At 33.3% G+C, this 19,981-nt stretch overlaps 1 protein-coding gene across 5 annotated transcripts in view; it reads left to right on the top strand.

Annotated features, from left to right (window-relative positions):
* Window positions 1-19,981, top strand: part of grh (grainy head) — a 97,576-nt gene that overhangs the window by 13,182 nt on the left and 64,413 nt on the right. The window contains exon 1 of one of the 5 annotated variants that reach the window (XM_053763817.1): window positions 17,988-18,134. The exons of the other annotated variants lie outside the window; for them this stretch is intronic. The gene's annotated coding sequence lies outside the window, so the exon portion shown is untranslated. Of the gene's footprint in view, window positions 1-17,987; window positions 18,135-19,981 lie in introns of those variants that run through there. 5 annotated transcript variants of the gene reach the window in all.

Raw genomic sequence — 19,981 nt, 5'->3', positions numbered from 1 at the left:
ACAATTGTTCCAAATTTGAGCAAAATAAACTTTCAAATGCCTCCACTGGGCACTTGATAGTAGTTTACGTAACCTATTGTAGTATTGAGATCCCTGCACCATATCATCTTGTATTTGATAGATAAAACTGCCTCATGTCGTCGGATCATGTCGATCAAAAACCAGACGGAATATCTGTTATTTACAAATAAATAATAATAAATATATAAGGACAAAGCACACAGATTGAACTAGTCCCAAACTAAGTACCGGACTTGTGTTATGGAATTCTAACTCAACAATAGTATATTTTATAACAAATAGATATATAGATAAACATCCAAGACCCGGGCCAATCAGAAAAAGATCATTTTCCATTATGACCCGACCGGGGATCGAACCCGGGACCTCACGGTTCCACGGAGGCAAGCACATTACCACTGCGCCACCGAGGTCGACAATGAAATTTGTAAATATAATCTGGGGTATTTTTATAATAAACTAGCTGCGCCCCAGGCGTCGCTCCCGTGGAAATTTTGGGACAAAAGTACCTATGTGTTATCCGTCTAGTAGGTTTTGCGTGAAATATCCTCACAAATTTTCGTATTTATAATATTAGTAGGATTGGTCGGAAGGATACCAAAGTAGAAAAGTATTTTCGTTACACTTAAACCGTTTGTTAATTTGAACTAAACTGATGAAAATGAAAAATTAGTGAGTCATCTTTGTTATATGCAAAACATACTTTTAACGAACATATGTTGTTATGGGTACTGCCTTGTTTTCATGAATGGCGTATATCTAATTCCACATATACGTCATTTGTAAAATGAGTCTCATATAAAAACATTTCATAATTGACAACATAATTGAATTGTGTATTACCACAGGGATTTATAACATATCTATATATAATAACTTAAAGTACCTAAGTTTAGAAAGAGAATGACACAGCCTTATTTTAGGTACCGTTCGTTTTTGATAATTTTATTGAGTGTTAGATATCTTAGATTCATTGATAAGAAATAGCAATATTATGAGTCATTGCAACAGTATTTTATAACGGAAAGGAGACAGATTTACATGGGTAATAGAGGAGAAAATAGTATAAGGAATGAGAAATGCCTCCATAACAGGGCGTTGTACTTTCTCCTTGCTAGCTTCGTAGGGTTACTATACAGAAGGTTTTACGATAATTACAATCATGTTCGCTTCGAAATTATTCGGAATCGCTTTTGGAGAAAAAACTAATTAGACTCTACATCCTTGCGGGGCGTTTTTATTCTAAAGTGAATTTTTTGCTCGATCTTAGTATAAACTCTGACATGTAATTTTGAAAAAAAAATATGCTGACTTGTTTTTTCAATTCTTTTGCCATTACTGTGGTCAGATTGAGAAATTTATTCCCTGAAATTTACTGCGTTGTATATGAGATACTTATATATTTACTTTACATACTATATGTTGTAGTATGTATGAATGTATATATGACTATACAGTTAAGTTTGGGCAAATAAATAAAATAAAATAAATGTGTGTAATTGTAGAGCGTAGTTGTATGTATCATATAATTTATCTTTAAATATTTATATAAGATATAATCTGCACCCACATAGCATTTTCTGTATGACTGTTAGATAATTCTTTTATCATTAAGTCTGCCTATTCTACTTTTACTAACTGTATTTTTGTGCAATAAAAATTAAATAAACACTAAATAAATATTTTGTATTGAACATGTTTGCTTCAAACCCGGAAAGCTTAAAGTTCGAACGCATTCGGGCGAGACGCAAGCGCAGGCGCTCGCATACAAAACGAGGTCAGACTCGGACGTAGATGACAGCCCTACTCTCACTCAGGGCCCTCCAAACAAACTCACAGACACGTGTATCTTATAGTCTTTATTGAAAACTATATAAATGTAATTATGTGCAAAACATTACCCATCCCCGTATTTTGAAGTTACTGATCTGGACAATATGATTAGATGACGCAATATCAAGGTTGTTTTTTTATTAGCTCTTTACCTAGGCACGGATGAGGATGGTGTAGTCGTCGCATACATATACATAGTATTGTAATGAGAGGTTTTGTACTTTTTATAGTGCATCTTATGGCCCATTATGCACAGAGCATTCTGTTGATATTTAATTTAGAGAGGTTGAAATATTTGCAGCTTGCTCGCTCGTACACCTTGGACTATTGTTTCGATTTTATTATGTGTATGTATCTCGTGAAAATGTTGTGTTTTTTTAATATTAGAAAAATGAGAGCATAATAGAGTATGTTATTTGAATCAGAATATCAGGTTATGTTAATTTTTTTATAAATTTCATAGAAATATTCATTGGTTCACAACGTAGTATTAATTTTATAGCATAAATATGTTACTTTGTGATCAATAAAATAAAATGTTGTAATTTGTAGATATCCCATCATCATAAAATATCCCAGACCCTAAACTTTGAAGCGGAAAAACAATGGACGTAACATCGTCTTCATTTATTTTCACAATTACGAGTACAATTTTATTATTCATTAAACTAGAGTTGTAGAAAAAAGTTGCAATGTGCTCTACTCAATCAACATTATTACATCTCATGTGTAACACTTATGGTAACATAGGTTGTACTTAAGGTGTAATATAGCAGTTCATATTGTTTGAAATTAGCTGTGTGAGCACAGGAAAATAAAAAAATGTGATTTCCAAGTTTTAAAAAGTAAATTAATTTTGTCATGCATGCACGTGTCATAGTGCGTTTGTTGATCAATAAATTCATGACAAATTGAACAAAGCACAGAATAACAAATCGTTTAAAAATAGTTGCAAGCAATGTTTCACTAAGTAGATAACTTAGTGAATACTTTGTAAAAAATAGCTGCAAGGACTAGACTGAGCTGAATCGTGAGAACCACTTGAATTACCTGTCTGAATATACTGGATGCCGCCTCAATTCAATCTCTCTACCGAAAACTTCTAGATAGTAAATATTTTAAGAGTCTTTAAAAGTGGGCAACCAGAGCTTGAGCGAATATGGTCCCAAAGAGCCGATAATAAATAATTAAGTAAAATCCGAGTCAAAATAGTTTGTTATGCAAATGTGACCATTATTGGACCGCTTGATTAATCGATAATTCTAAATTATTAGGAAATACAAGGACATAAAAGTCAAGAATAGATATTCGACCAAACGTGAAAACATAAAATTATTCAATCCCATTGGAATCATATTAAAAATAAGATTACTCATAAAAACCGGTTTAGACTTTTATAATGGACGATTTCAGGTTTAACATGGTCACTAACTTACAATGGATGGTTTACATGGATCATATACAAATTTGATAATAAATTTATTGTTTCACGGTAAATAATTAAATTCTAAGAATTGGTAGGCATTTATTTAAATTATTAGGCATTGAAAACGGATACTTATACGATGAATTTAGAGAAATCAATTCATCTAAGTTTAACTTTCAACTAAGCACCAGCATGGTTTCATCCATGTTACAATAAAGCAAACAAACATTGTAGTTCAATTTATCATAAATATAATATATATTCGTTTTTGAGAAAATGTAAACCGCTATTACTATTACCTACATGGAATGGTTGATTGAATGCAATCTCGTCACAGAGCGATGTGGAGTACCTGCGTCGCTTTATAAGGATAATGCATTCTAGCAAAATCTTGTCATTTCCTTGGCATAATGAACAATATTAAGAGTCCGCTAAGTGTAATTGGGGCTCGAGCAGCAAAGTGCTCGGTTTATGCAGCGCATAATTACGTATAATAGGCGACTTTTGCAACGCGCGCGTTCTCAGAATATTTAACTTTGTGGGACAGAACAGAACTGAAGCAGTATGTAATTGAAAACAGAAATAAATACCCTTAATTTTCACTGCGGTGAAAAATATTATTTATCAAAAAAAAGAAATACGAAGCTGATCCCCGGGGTTCGCAGTGAAAATGCATGGTTCTTGATTGGTCTGAGAAATTTTAGAAATCCATCGTATGAGTTTAATTTATGAAATAATAATTTATAAGTTTAATGCCACACCACACCGATAACATTAAAAGAACATGATCATTTCATAAGTATCTGTAAAACAAAGAAAGCTTTCTATCTTGTAATCTATCTGGTAGACTGGGTAGATAAATGTGTTTGTTCGTTATTGCAAGACGACAGTTTTATTGGAATATCTCACTTTAAGTGTCATGGAAGTCGGTTAAATTTTTTGTAAAAAAAAATTATTACTATTACATCTTTGTTAACTTTGCGTGAAGCGAATCTTCAAAACTCAACATATTTTCAAAATTATTTTACCTATAGGAACCTATAAATATATATTCTTTAGAGTCAAAGTAAAATTATCTTTATTTATATTGCAAATTTACTTAAGGTTTTTGAAATATTAGAAAAAAAGGTCCGAAAATAATGTTATTTAATCTTTAACTTGCAAATAATCTTATTTATTTAAAAGAAATAAAAAAGTATGGTACCTATGTATAAGAATGAGAACAACTGACTTTCACGGCTTGTGTCCGTTCGCTGAATTAAATGAGTCAAAAGCTCGACATGTTCCTGGTAATTACGGTATTTCGAAATTGCATTTTGGAATCGTTAATTAGACAAGACTTCTTAAACGCTACTATGTTAGAATGCATGTTGTAGTATCAGTAGAAAAAGTACTGAGGTTTAAGTTGTTGTTTCGTAAATAAATTGCGAATTTATTTAAAACAATAGTGAAGATATCTGGAATACAACAGCGGTGCGTCTCGTCGTCTGCGGCGCGACGTGGTGGTTGTGTTAGACTTTTCTTTGCCAATCAATAGCACCTTATAAACGTAGTCTTTCATCCAAGGATGCTTTCATCTTGTTGCTTTATTGATTGCATTTCTAATACTTCCCGGATTGAAATTCTTGGCTCTATTGTAATTTTGTTTGGGGACATGTTTACGGTTTTTAATTAACTTCTTCCATTCGTTTTTAATTTCATCTTTGTTTAGAGTAGGTTAGGCGTACATTTATGGTTATGTTGATTTGTATCAGAATCTTTTTAGACAATTCCTCTAGAAATGAATCTTTGGTGTATGCGACTTTAACGAGTTGATGTATTTTTCTAAATCGGTATTGACATAGAACAATTTATATCAGAAAACACATGTGCAAAAAAAGAGTTTACTTCTTAATTAGTTCTTCGTAAAATATGCACTTCTCAAAATGTTTCGAAATGAGCTTAGTATAATACTATATAAAATCGCATATAGTCATATTAACTAAACGCATTTTGCTTTATTGGACTTAAAACCAAATCGCGATTTTTAAAAAATTGATTTTATAATTTATGTACTATGATGGCCATCTAACTCTTATTCGCACCTTCGTAAAGTGCACATTAGGCACATTAGTTGTTAGTTAATCGTTTTAATTGGAGGCAAATATAATAATGCGAAGTCCACCATTATTTTTAAAAATTTTAATTATCATAAAATCAAAATATATGAAATTAAAAAAAAAATATTTGTTCAAGTTTAGTGTCTGATGTTTATAATACATGTTTCATTAATGAGCCGAGAGATGTCTCTCAAGAACTTCCGTCTGGCATAAATTCAGATATGTGTAAATAGATGGCGCTAGCAGTCATCCTCTCAATCTCAAGTTAGAACCTTGTACCAATATAATTTATTGTAGTTTCAGATTGGTTCTGAAATACGAGCTGAAAGTACATCAATTATTACTATATTTTGTAGAAAGAGTTATTTATTAATAAATACTTGGCCTTTTAACCGAAGTTTATTGACTTAATATCGAGTATAATCTAAAACATATTATTTAGTAAATAGACGTTTGTTATACATAATAAGAATATTAAATGAATTTTTCACCAATGTTTTGATAGATCTTTATAATTTTATTACACAAAAACTACTTAAGTACTTAGTAGTTTTTTTAGACCAACTATGAAGGTACATTTGTACCTGAATTTTCCGAATTTGGGGAATAAGCGCGAATGGAGCATTAAAACTTCATTAATTTTAACTCACCAATATAAATAACCAGGAATTTAAAGGTAGAAAAATGAGTGAAAAGTAGAAAAACAAAATTTGAAATCGATATTCACTCGGTCCGAACTTCCAATCGAGCAAATTGAAAGTCTACGAGAACATATTATCGACTAAACAGCTTAACGTTTTCTTAGCAGTTATCATATCCATCGCGTTATTGACCTTAATCTTTACAATTTATGGTCATTCAGTACACACTACCATAAACGTTTTATTGACAGTCGTTATTTGAACCCGTGGATAAGACGGTTTTATTGCAATTTTCTGTTCGTGTGTCGTTTTTACGCTAGTGCCTCGGTCTCTTTCCCCTTCACAATGCATGCGCGGTATTTTTTTAGTTTCCTTTACACTGCCGATATTTGCAACATATCGTCGAAATCTGTTCAAATTAACAATATTACGACATACCAATTTAATTTAAGCATGCCAAAATTTTACCTTTCCAATCTACTTAAATAATGTGCCGTGTGCGCGGCAACCCGGCAACAGCGAGTGCTGCGCAGCCTGACTGCCCACTCGCGAGAGTCGCTCGTAATCGTAATTATTCTCGTCGGAAGGTGATAATTTTCGCATTTTAAGAATATAAAATGTTATAGAGATATTACTGCTTCACTCGGCACTCTTAGGACCCGCAGAGATACCGCAGTTGTCCGATTTTGTTTTTAGTGCCTTTTGCAATTTTTTTGATCTTTTATGGTATTTCATTGCAGAACGTATCAAGTTTCAACTCTTTATAAAATTATGTTTTAACCAGAATTTTTTATGCGTTTACATAATGTATAATAATGCAAATATGGATACGTGGTATGTTGTAAATTAATTATTGTATAGGACATATAAATTCCATGTGATCGCAGGTACGGGTGTAGTAGTAAGTAGAAGAGATGCAACTACAACAAGGCGGATTGCGAGATCACTAGTGCAGTCACGTTTCCATTGTTCGTGGGCGGCAGATAAAAAGTTCTCGGAGAACTAATAATTAGTTTCGGGATTGGACTCGTGAAACAAGAAGCTTAATTAGCGCTCATAAAATAAGTCACTATGCATTGCTATAGGGCTGCTTTAGGCGATATCCGCCATAAATATTCACAAGTCCTTGCGCGCCATGCGTTTGCGATGACTAACTGCGATGGATTTTAATTTAACGACAATTTGCACTTATTCAGGAAAGTTTATTACTAAAAAATACAAAGTTTTATCTTTTTCACATTAACTTTAATTTTTGTTCGTTCATGCTACGAAAATGTTATACGTATGATTTGATTATACTTATAAGAATTCAAGTATGTATGACTGTTTATTTGATCACTATCTAACCTAAATACGACTACCTATGTCTTGATTGACATTGTGGGAGTTGCCTTTTGTAACTTTGAACACAAAGTGCACATGCTAAATAGATACGTCGCGTGTTTTCGCAGCGATACAGCCTGATCGTGTCGGTTTTATGTGTTGTTCTGCTTTGTTCTCGTTCCGCCCTTCGCACTAATTTGGAACGTGCATAATACTAAGCGCATGATCATTCGTCAACGTTGCATGGCCGCCAGCTGAAAACTGAACGTGATTCGGATATTAAAAAGCACTAAACGAGGCACTTAGATGGCTCATTAAATCAATTTATTCAATTCGACACGATTACATTGTCCGGTCGGCATGAGCGATTTTACATTAATATTGTAGAAATTTTTAACAATTTGGCATAATGAATGTTAACGTTGGTTAATATGCAAATCATTTTGAGTGCAATAGAAATGGATGGTTTTCATTGCGTCTCGCTCTGGCCCGCCCGGAATAATTGCGTGACTAAATTTCCCGACGCGGGGACGGTATCAGGATTGCAATTCATTCGCGTCGAACTGAGTTTGCAATTAATGAGACAATATATTAGGAGTCGATTCGTTTGGGGTCATTGAATTGCTATCTTTACTGTGCTGTACATGCACAAGTATGAAATATTATTATTTGATGCAATTTCATATTTTGGTATAAGAGTATTTTGCATTGTTGAATTTATGGATATTATGTTTGGAATGACTCCTTGGAATAATCTTTTTAATAATATAATTAAACCTTTAACCTGGTATATTTCAGGCATATTGTCATTTGATTATATTGGAAACATATTAAAGGTTTAATATAATTTGTTTGTAAACATAATTATTTACAATATAATTAGCCTCAATCATTGGCATCCTACTATCAGCGGAGCATAGCGAGTGTCAAGCTGCGCCTGCGCCGGGTCGGGTCACAATAAATATGACCATGCTGAATCCCGTTTTAACTCCGCATTGATTGGACGATTCGTTATTGCTTGGTGCATTCTCCAACGAATATTTGCTTACACATTCCGAGAGAAAAACAATTTTGTTATTTATTCTCATCGTTAGCACATGATACGATCTTGAAGAACAGTTATAAAATTATAAGCAATTTATAACGAAAGCTTTGGATAATATAGAAGCCGATGCTAATTACGGTGTATCATACCTAAATTTAAATTTATTCTTCTGGAAGTTTATCACTCTCTCACGGTTGGACTAGGTAAAACTTTTCTAACGGCCAGCATAATTTTTTAATTAGCTTCCAAAATAGAGCCCAATAAATTTTATAGCGACATGGAGCTGTAGTGTGTTACAGTCGGAGAGGCCTGCTGCGTCCCACAGTCACCGGTCGCCGCCGGCGTTCATTTGGGTATCACATTTTTACGATAGCATAATATGATTGATCAGTCATTGCTTCTGAAAGTTGATCGCTTCCGCACTTGTTATTATGGTTGCAAAACATGTCGCATTTATTTTGTAGATCCATCGTTTAAATTTATTTAGGAGTGATTCGTAAATTAAGAATTTTGAGATAAATATTGATGAGTCTTATCGTTTTTCTGTAATTTATGTGATTTTTTAAACAAGCTTGTTTGCTCTGATCTTGATAAAAACATTTAAATACAGTATTTTAAAATATATTTTTAGTAATCTTTATCTACGAGACGATAGCTACTAAACAAAGTGAAATATAATTCATTAAGAAATAGTAATCACTGAAATCACGACTTTGGACTTGTGTTATGCAACGGTAGTGTAGTTAAGATAAGTTAAAAATAGATTGAGTTCAAACAGCTAAGATAAGGATCAATGTTTGAAGAAAATAAGCGAGTATAATATTATATGCCCCTGAGTATACAGGTGTATCGGATGACTGACGTTGGCGTCCAAAGATTAGACCAGCATTGGATTTCACAATCCATATACGGTTAAGTAATGTAGCCACTCGACACTGATTTTTAAAAATCATATATATTAATATATACTTAATTTACAATTTTTAATCAAAAATAAAATTAATTAATTTAAAATGCAAATCTCGTGTTCATTATTTATATGATTATAAAATAAAATATGTGCTACTTAGTAATTGACTTGGTCTAACAGCGACGTCGTCACCTAAGCGGAACTGTTATCATTCTGATCTAGATTTTCGGTATAATGCAATAAATATAATGAAATTCTGATAAAATATGTGAGAATATTTTACCACTATGAAACAACTGAATATAAAAATAATTGTTTTTATTATATGTTTTTAAAATTCTAGAAACCGTAATAAAAAAGACTATGTTTATATCTGTACAAACGTAACATTCTCATTTTCTTAGAAAGTTTAGATGCCAGATATGCGACGCGCGTTAGGCATCATACCGGACCCCTACAATTTTCGTTTGACCCTGCACATTATCTTCCGTGGACCAAAATTACACAGTAGAGAAAATGTTGATATCACTCAGCCATCAGACCGTATAATATTGCAATAGCCATTACGGACACACCGTAGCATCTTCAAAGTACCTCGTAAACGCGTTACACAGCTACTAGAAATGTAATTTAGCGGTACCGAGAAAGAATTGATGGCTATCTGCAGATGAATGAAGCAGTGCAAGTCACACTTTTTGTGGTAAAGGTGTTCTGATAAGTTATCTCTTAATCGTATGGGCTGGTTACTGTTGACAACACACTCTTGGCACATTTGGCTTTCGCAACACAAAATGCATAAATGCTTTGTACCACATCCTTTTATGTCACGTTGACCAAAATAAGGAGTGTTATGCTTTCAGGGATCATGATGATGAACAAACATGAACATGTTTGTTTATATATATAATATATATGTATGTATTATTATCGAGTTGATTTAGAATTCCTAGTCGTGATTTGAAGATTGAAAGTATTTGAAATATTTAAATTGTAGTTTGTTTAGTTTTATATAATATTCTCAAGACAGACAAAAAACAGACATATCTACTTTAATTTTAATTTAATTGGTTCAATCGAGAGTGACATTCGAGGCTGTCAGATTTAAGTCGTGTTCAAGGTGATAGTCTCTCTCGTGCCGCACTAAAATGGCGTCCGACTTGGCATTTAAATGCCATGCATTTTTAAATTCATACGTCGTCGTCGAACTCAATTAACAATTGAACTTCGATTACTTTGTCATATGGTGCTTAGTATTGTTCTGCGCATTAGGAAGTATTAATGCGGAGTGACATTGATATTGAAATTGATATTGAAATTCTCAATAAACGTCCTTGAAGACGAAGAATAAGGTAGTTATCATCTAGTAAATATATATATATATATATATATATATATATATTTTGAAGTTAAGAATATTCTTAACTTCACATAAAGTACCTCTATATGGGATTTATATAAAAGTGAGCAGAAGTGACATCACGTATCTTGAAGTCAGAAAGTATCCAAATGCCTATACATTCATGAGAACTTTAAAATATGATACAACTAGCTCTTGCATGCGGCTTCGTACGCGTGAATTTCAGTTCTTAAAAGGAATCGATGTAAAATTTCAGTTATTCTTTTAAAGCGTATGTATTCTAAGACTGGTATAATTTATTTATTACTATGATTCAAATTCGTATTTTTGTAATCATTAGTTCAATTCCCCGTTTCCTGCTACGAGTCTCGTTCCGAAACTTGTCCTGTCCCGTTTCCTGAAAATTGTCTCATATCGTTTCTCGCAACGTGCCCCATCCCATTTCCCGCTACGTGTCCTACTCCCGCTTCCAGTAACGCGTGCCGAACAAACTTGACAAGATTCCTTCAAGAACTGAAATTCACGCGTGCGAAGTCGCTGGAAAAAGCTAGTTAATTTATAGAATTACCTAATATATTTAATGTTTAATGTTATTTTGCGAATACGGCGATGGAGGGAATAAAACATTTACAAATCAATATTATTATGTTTTAATTGTCACAAAAGGACATCAGTTTAGCACAGGATTGGATTTTACGAGGGGTTACAAATGAATAGGCATACACTAATAACTACTGTACAGCTTGGTGTCAAGTGACGTTTAACAGGCTATATTAAAATCTATCTGGATATTTGATATGATACAATTTTATAATTTAGATTCTACCTTCATTTTATGTAACTATTTAAGGATATTTTAGTTTGTTTTTCTAAATAAACGCTCATTGTTTACCGATGACGTAAATTTTAATGCACAAATTATAATATGAAAAAAGTACGGACATTTTGAACAATAAAACTTTTAAATAAATTCGTTGGTATTCCAAAAATAATAAGTCTGTCTAAATTCGTCATAAGTAATTATATCTAGTTTGTATTACCTAATATTGTAACTTATATATATAGAAAATCACTTTCTACAATGCTAATGAATTTCCCTAGCTTCTTCCACATATTCTCCTTGTCGCTCTAATCCATTCAACAAAAGTGTGATGATACCTTTTCCCGGCTATACATTATAATTTTCCAGTGGCCGTGGACGGCGCTCGCAACTCGCGACATAGCTCCACTTTGCCGACAATCAATTACCACAATCCATAATCACGAACAATTAATTTTTTTCTCATCCTGGTTAATAGGACCACGCTTTCGTTGGTTATTTTCTCGATAAGGGTCAAATTGACTTGCCCGCGGTCTACATGAACAAAACAAGTAATTTACAGCACCAGATACATTACGGTTTTTATTATTATTCTACTTCGCTGCTTATCTTGTTATCGAGAGCGTAGAGTAATGTATGTACAGAGCTATAAAGTCTTGATATATACAGGTATATAACTTAAACTCGAAAGGAAATCACATTTCCTGTTGATATTTCGTTGTGTTTAGAAATAATTTTGTTTTATTTCCAGTCGACAAATAAAGTAATGTATAGGCAAGTAAATATCGTAATGTATGGGCAATTTATGTAAGTAAGAATTTGTCTTTTCTCTGCCAAGGAAACAAACCAACGTGTTTCATCGTACGCTATCCGTAATTTAGTTCTGTGTTTTCTTTATTTATTTTGAGTTTCTCTGTAATAACAGTCCTGCTCTCGTAATGTGGGTTCTTTGTTAGGTACGTACGTTCAGATTGTAACGTAGTATCTTCGAAACTACCAAAGAAAATTAAAGCTGATTGATAATAATAAAGTAACAATAGGTACATGTTGGACGTATTTCAAACATATGTACACAGATTATTAATTAGTAGATAAATTGTATTATTTACTCAATATATAAGGTCTTTTCTAGTAAAACTAATAATGATAGGTACCAGAACAGCATAAAAATATAATACGAGCTTACAATGATCAACAGCTTTAGACTTATAAATGTTACAAATATTGGTGACTCAACGGCAAGAAAAGAAAAACTATAGTGATAATTTTGTTATATTTTTATGTGCATCAAACCTAAATGATGCATATAAAAATATGAAAATATGGTATACCAAATTAATATTATACTCAGTTCCAAAATTCTTAACTTTCGTATTCCTTAACGTATCGCTTAACAAATTCCGTCAGAAGTTATGAAAATTTAATTTTGTATAAAACAACGTAATGCACACAAATAACTGTATGCTTTCTATGACATTGTGTAAACACGTCACGCGAACACAAAGGATCTCTTTTGATAAATCGACGAAAAGAAACAAAGGGTGCATAAATTTATCGGCAGCCAGCGGCTTATCATGATCACGCCGACTTTCTCTGGGTGCTGATATTTTCGAACCTCTTAACGCAAATTAAGGAAAATATAGAATTGACCACTAACCTTATTATGAACAACGTTTACTAAATGTTATTCCAGAATTGGAAACGCAATTGGATTTTGACTCATGGCATTCTAAAGGCATAAAACAACTTCAGTTTAAGAAGCCTCACTTCTTTTTCAAATTCAGAGGGGATATCTTTATATACTAAATTTTAGGTTTAGGTTAAGGTTATACTCAATTTTAGATTAGGTTTTTATATACTAAAATTTGACAAAGTTAAATAAACCCGTCAAAGACGTTGATCTTAACTTTTATATGAATATATTATCATCTCAAATCGATGGGAATGCGAAGTGATAGCTATTCTTGCGTTATTCTGTGCTCATTCGGAAAGCGGAACTCAAAACCAAGCATGCTTGAGCTCAGCGCTGCTGGCTCTCTGCTACTTCTCTCATCTTTTGTAAAACATAATTTACACTTTTCACTAGTGTTTTAACAGTTTTTACATTAAAAACTTTTTAATTTTTATTTTCTTATACGTTGGTTTCCATTGGTCCGCATGATCCGTCGGAATAATTTAATATAAACGGAGTAATCAGCTAACAAACCGAATCAAATCCCAATAAGATGTTATTAAGAATGCATCTTGTCTACTAATCAAGTATTTCAATACTTAATTAGTCGACAAGATGCACAATATTATACAGTCTCCTTCTACAATGGCTTAAATATCACTGCATCCATTAATTTTATAACATCTAGTAACAGTCAAAAATGTACTTTTACATCCGACGGATGTTCCTAAATATAATTAAATTAGAACGAATCCGGAGAAATCCGGATATCATCAATAAATTTCGTTAAAGATACTTATGAGGTAACAAAATGGAATGAACCGTTGTAAGGCGTCGATGTCTAAACGACTTCAATCATAAATAATTTCGAAGCTATAAATACATCCATTCTATGTAGAATTTGATATGGAATTAATTCAAGCAGTGAAACTCAAACACATGCAGTATTCGGCGAATGAATAGTGACGGTTCGCCCTATTCAAAGGGGTGCCGCAGATTAAGTACTGTCTTTCATTCGCATTGTACAGCGAAAGGGTCTTTTTTATTACAGGAGACAATATCTAAACAAAACATTCGATGACCACCGATGACCGGTACCCACGAGTGACCAGTGTGGGAAGCAACGTTTTCGCATTGTCAGAGTTTGACCCTTTCTTTGTGACGTAGTTTATCTTTAAAGGTACCTATTCAATTCAGGGGTCAGAATAAAATAAAAGAGATACCGTGCTGCGATTGTTTATTTTTTTCGCAGTTTAAACGGTTAGGTAAAGTAACAAGAAAGATAAAAAAGCTCACGAACGAACTTCCCATGCATGTATTTTTCCACCTATAATTACGTGCACTCGGCATGGACTCCTCGAGATATTTTCGTGCGCACGACGTGAAGGGCTTACACAAGAACTGTTCAGGCATTTCGGAGAACACCAATGTGATAAATCGGACCCTCCAATTATTATTGCATTCGGTACGCGAAAGTACTCACTATACTTATGGCGATTATTGACCAAAATCGGTACCTGTGCTCGTTATGCCAATCATACAGTTGGAGCTCGGACCTACCTGTATACTACCTATACATAATTATAATTGAGAGATAAGTTGCCAACCAAAGTTATACAATTTCAAACCTTTGTTAAATACAAATTTTTATTTATTTGATTTAAAAGGCGTTTGCCTTTTAAATCAAATAAATACAATTCATTTTCATTTCATAAATTCTTAATTTCACATATATCTAAACAATTTAATAGAACATTTAAGAAACTAAGATTAGCTGGCATAATTTTATCTTTTAAAAAAGAGCTGACGGTTTCCGAACGGCTGAACGCACATTTTCCAATTATAGCTAAGAACACTCTCAATTAAATTCTCTTTCAAACAAAATAAACTAAATCAAAATCGGTTTAGTCGTTTGGCTGATACGATGCTACAGACAGACATACAGATACACAATTGTTAAAATTATAACTTCCCTCCGTCTGTCGTCGGGGCTTAAAAAGAGCCTATGTGTTGTACATAAAAAAATATGAAAATAAGTAAATATACCAATATGAAATTTGTATTTTTTAAATGAAGCCTGAATGATCTAATTATCAATCAATTATTAAAGAGTCATTAGTAATTCAAATAAGAAAAAGCTATAACGATGTATGCTATAGGTGTATGTGAGATTAGACTCAGAATGAGAGAAGTTTTACTTTTATGTCTATGTAATGAATGTTTAATGCTTACAATTAAGGAATGTTACGTTTAATTGTTTTTAGATGGATTATATCACTATTCATATTTTAGGTAGGATTATTGTTTCGTAAATGTGTTTATACAGAACTGCAATGGAGTATAAGTGGAATCAAGTCCAACTTCCATGTTTCTAGTAAATATAAAATATCATTGATATTTCATAACATGGCAAATTCATGATTTTTCATTACATGACAAATTACAGATTAATTCAGTAAAGCCATTCAAAATGATCGTGACTATTGGCTTAAGGCTATTTACGTTATCATTATATCAAAGACTCAAATGAAGCCATTGTTTCGCACTTATTTAATTTGAAAGTGCGCCAACAAAATAATTGTATGTGCAATACGGACGGGACTAAAATTAGACTCATATTGGTCGGGCCATTAGCGATTCGCTCGACTAGTTAGCGTTATTTAGCTACTTAAAAAACGAACATGACACATTATCTCCGGCAATACATCTTGATCGTGTGTGCTCCTCTAATTCTCCGGCGCTGAGTGGGCGCGCCGACCGACACACATACCTACTCGTGAATATAAGGCATAATTTTGTAATTATGTAAAACGGTAAAAAAAACCAAGTCTAAATCGTTTGCTATCTGTAACGCAATATAAATTAATGGCCGTTATAAACTTTGAGACGGCAAATGTTTGAAGCTGTTTTCGTCCCAATCAATTGACGTAAGTGTTCTACTTTTATCATTCAATTAAGCTTAGATGAAATAGTGTGTATATTGCATAGATAGACATTTACTCTTACTAAAATATAACAGGCGAGGCATATAACATTAAATATTATATTATCCATATACGTATATATGTAGTTGTACGCTATTTTGTACTAAGTGTATGTCAGATTACTAAGTCTTTAGCTACAGTTTAATTACCTGGTTATTTAGCATATTATTTTAATATTAAATCGGTAATTAAATGCAACTATTAATGGTCATTTTGTACGCAACTTTAGAATGTAATTATTCGTCTTATTACTAATTAATGACACCGACAAGAGCAAAGCTTTTTAATAAGAAGTACTAATTAAAATCCTTACAACTGTTTATTATCAAAACTAATTTTGAAATTCTTGCCAGAAAATGAATGTTTGTCCCGCATAGAAATCTATGCAACGGCAATAGCGATGAATTTGCAATATTTTATATCAATTTGTTGGGTGAAGCAAAGAGTACCTATTAAAAGATGAAATTTAATTGAAGTTGAATGGAACAGATGATAGCTGTATTTTGGAGTATTTAAGTAACACGTTTTAATCAGTGACAGGTTTCAATTTTTCTTTTTCAATTTACTTTTGGGACTAACCAAAACGGAAAAGTAGAGCGATCATTCCGGAGGGAAATAAATTGATTTAGCTGTAAAGTTCCATGGATTAGAAATTAGAAATTTTTGAATGTGCTAAGTATTAGTGAAATTTCCCTAGGGGCAGCGGCGACAGCAATAAATTACCTCAAACACTTATGAGCAATGGCGACGACTTCCGCATCGCTTCTATGCGCCACGCCTCGCTTTGGCTCAATTTTGACTTCTAATTACCGCACCACGCCGACGGTTTATGTTTCCTCCGGCCATTACTATAATTAATTCTTTAGTCCAGTAAGCATTTCTCACGCGCCGGGCCTCCCGCGCTAACGTGATTTGTTATGACGTCAGAAATGATGACATTGTTTTCTTTATTTTTTGAATTTGAAATCATGGTCATAATATGGTGCTGTCTCATTCATTCAGTCATTTGAGGCATTTTTAGCTATAAAGTTTCCCTCTATATCTTCTCCACATCACACTGTCATGGTCATAGTATTTTTATACAACTCGGTGTGTTACAAAGTTTTTTTAGAGACATGACGAAATGGAAAAGAATACATACAATGTGAATTCTTTTTCAATAGTCCATTTAGTACAGTTCATAAAGTTTTATAGTATAGAGTATCTTCGGTTATCTGCTCCTCTTTTAATTAAATAAGTAATTAACGATCATGACGACGTTATCATTTTTCAAAATCTTTATTTTATGTTAATTGCAGAGCAAAATATTCTGAAACGAATAAAAACATTTAAAACTAAAATGTGTACAAATTTTAGTTTTAAATGTTTTAAAATGTCGGTGGACATAGTCCTTCATTTAGTTAACTACGAGTGCTACGATTGCTACGAGGTTTAAATAGCTCGCAAAAGATTTCAACGAACTCCTACGAACTAAAACTAAAAACTATTTTAGTTTTAGTTATTTTTTAAACTACACCGTTATTAACGGTATAAATAATTATCATAGTATTATGAAGACAAAATTACATGATTCACATTCTAAAAAAAATTTGGTCGTGTTCACATTTACTGTTGGGCATCGTTTTATGGGCATTAGGAATTAACAAATAAAGATAGTACAATAGCACCCTGTCTTTAACGGTCGCAACCCTTTAGTATAGAATAAAGAGGAAGAGTTGTGATGTCACCCTTCTCCGTGTGTGGAGAGCGGCGGATTGCGCGGGGCAAGCGCGGCGGCCGGCAGTAGCGAGCCGTGTCGCACCCGGACCGCACAGCCGACCACCGCGCACTGAGCTCGGCCATCCTGTGGCGTAATCAACCGGACCGGACCGGACATCGCATTGTGTAGTGACCCCTTGTGGACATCCCCTCTGCTGCCCGGAGCCGGCCGGCATGCTAAACTTCCTCGGACGTTGATGCGGGGTTGCCCAGCTGCCCCCTCCAGTTCTCCACTTGCTCAACAGGTATTACAGTTCATTCGTGACCTGTTCTTGACCGACCCTCAAAATTCACTGACCACCGCCGATCACCGGTGTATGTGCAAAAACAAAATTACCCAATGATTGATAAATCAACTGCAAACAATTTAATAGTGATCTACAGTGTTTAATTTAATTATAGACATTATCGTTGGTAACATTCCCATATTCTTTTTCGAATAAACATGTACGTTTAAAGTTCTACTTGTATTTTTTAAGCAGTTGGTTAAAGACATGTCAATTAAATAATTTTTTTTACATATTAATTTTGGAAATGACAAAAAATATCTCTGTTTTCTTAAATTAAACAGATAATCCCAGCTCTATATATATTTTTGGAAGATTCTATAGTTTTGGAAGATTTATATTCATTAATTTAATTAGTAACTATTAGTAATGAATAAACAGATTAACTTCGTAATTTTATTTACTCGTATTAATGGATAAATACTTGTCAGTTACTTGATAAATCTCTCGTACCATAGAACCTCTGATGTAGTCCCCGTAGCTACTTCAGATTTGCCTCTGAGATACGAAACGACGAAAGTATTACTGGATTTGTTGCTAAGCTCAAAGACTCAAAGAGTTACTAAAATCCCATTTTATTAAGTATCCTTTACAACCTTTCTAATTATACTTATAATTATAAAATAGTTATTTATATCTTTTAAAAAATCAGAATATTACTGTATAGGCTGTTGTGGACAAATATAACATAATATATATATTTTTCATTAATTCGTAAGTATTATCATTTATTTTTAAACCTATCATAATTTACATCTGTTTACCACCCAAAGGCTGTTTTTACTAACGTACTTTTCATATTGTAAACAATGTTTTGTCGAAAATCTCGGGCTACGAATTATATATAATTTAAATATTCCGATTCTGAGATACGGTACATAATTAGTAGGTAATATCTATAATATATTATGTACTTCCGCGTCGCGTCGTAGAGCCGACAGATTTTATAGCAAGTTTGACCGTGAGAGCTGAAGTGTGGCCATTTTTTGCCTAATAAATCCCAAATTTGAGAATATGTAGGTATAAACTTCTTAGTCTTTACGAAGTATATTAAGTATTATGTCAAAAAATTCTTCGTTTCGCCTAATCTTCAATCCAAATGTTTCCAAAATTATATGAAGCTATTTAACGTTAAAATCTTAATCGAATTAGATAGGTGTAAACATAGACATATTTCTTGTAAGTAAATAGAATACGTTAAAAGTCACGTAACACGGACAAAGACAAAAGAGCCGCTAAAGTGCCAGATGCTTGAAGTGGTGCCTTGTACCACGACATATATTAGAATAGTATTTTCGAATATCAAATATTGATTTTGGCGGCGGTCGTTGAGCAAACAATTAATGTTTATTTCTCTAAAAACATCGCCGCGCGAGCGCTCACATTTTGTTAGCTAATGATTGATTTTTTTATTTACTCCCAGAGTGTTGCCGTATGAAGACAACGGCAAATAACCACGGAAACATTTTCTCACGCCGCAAAAGACACATGATTCTAAAGATATAATAAGTTTTTTTTTTAATTCTAAAAGCTTAGAAAGCTAAACAGCATCGTCGTATCACTGTATTCTTGACGGCGCGCGGCGTGGTGACCGTATGACCGCACGCCGGCCGCTCGTGTGTCACACGTCAGATCAAATATACGAGATAAAATTTAAACTAATGTACACTCAAAGCTTTTCACAATCACCGGCTAGGGCAATAAATAAGGCTTCGCCGAAGAACGGGAGCAATTAATATAGGCGCGCCCGTCTCATGTGAAAGTAGCAGACGTGGACCATGTGTGTTTATCGACCACATATATAT

Source organism: Plodia interpunctella, chromosome 2 (genome assembly GCF_027563975.2).
Source record: "Plodia interpunctella isolate USDA-ARS_2022_Savannah chromosome 2, ilPloInte3.2, whole genome shotgun sequence".
NCBI lineage: Eukaryota > Metazoa > Arthropoda > Insecta > Lepidoptera > Pyralidae > Plodia > Plodia interpunctella.
This window is presented reverse-complemented; position numbering and strand designations above follow the sequence as displayed.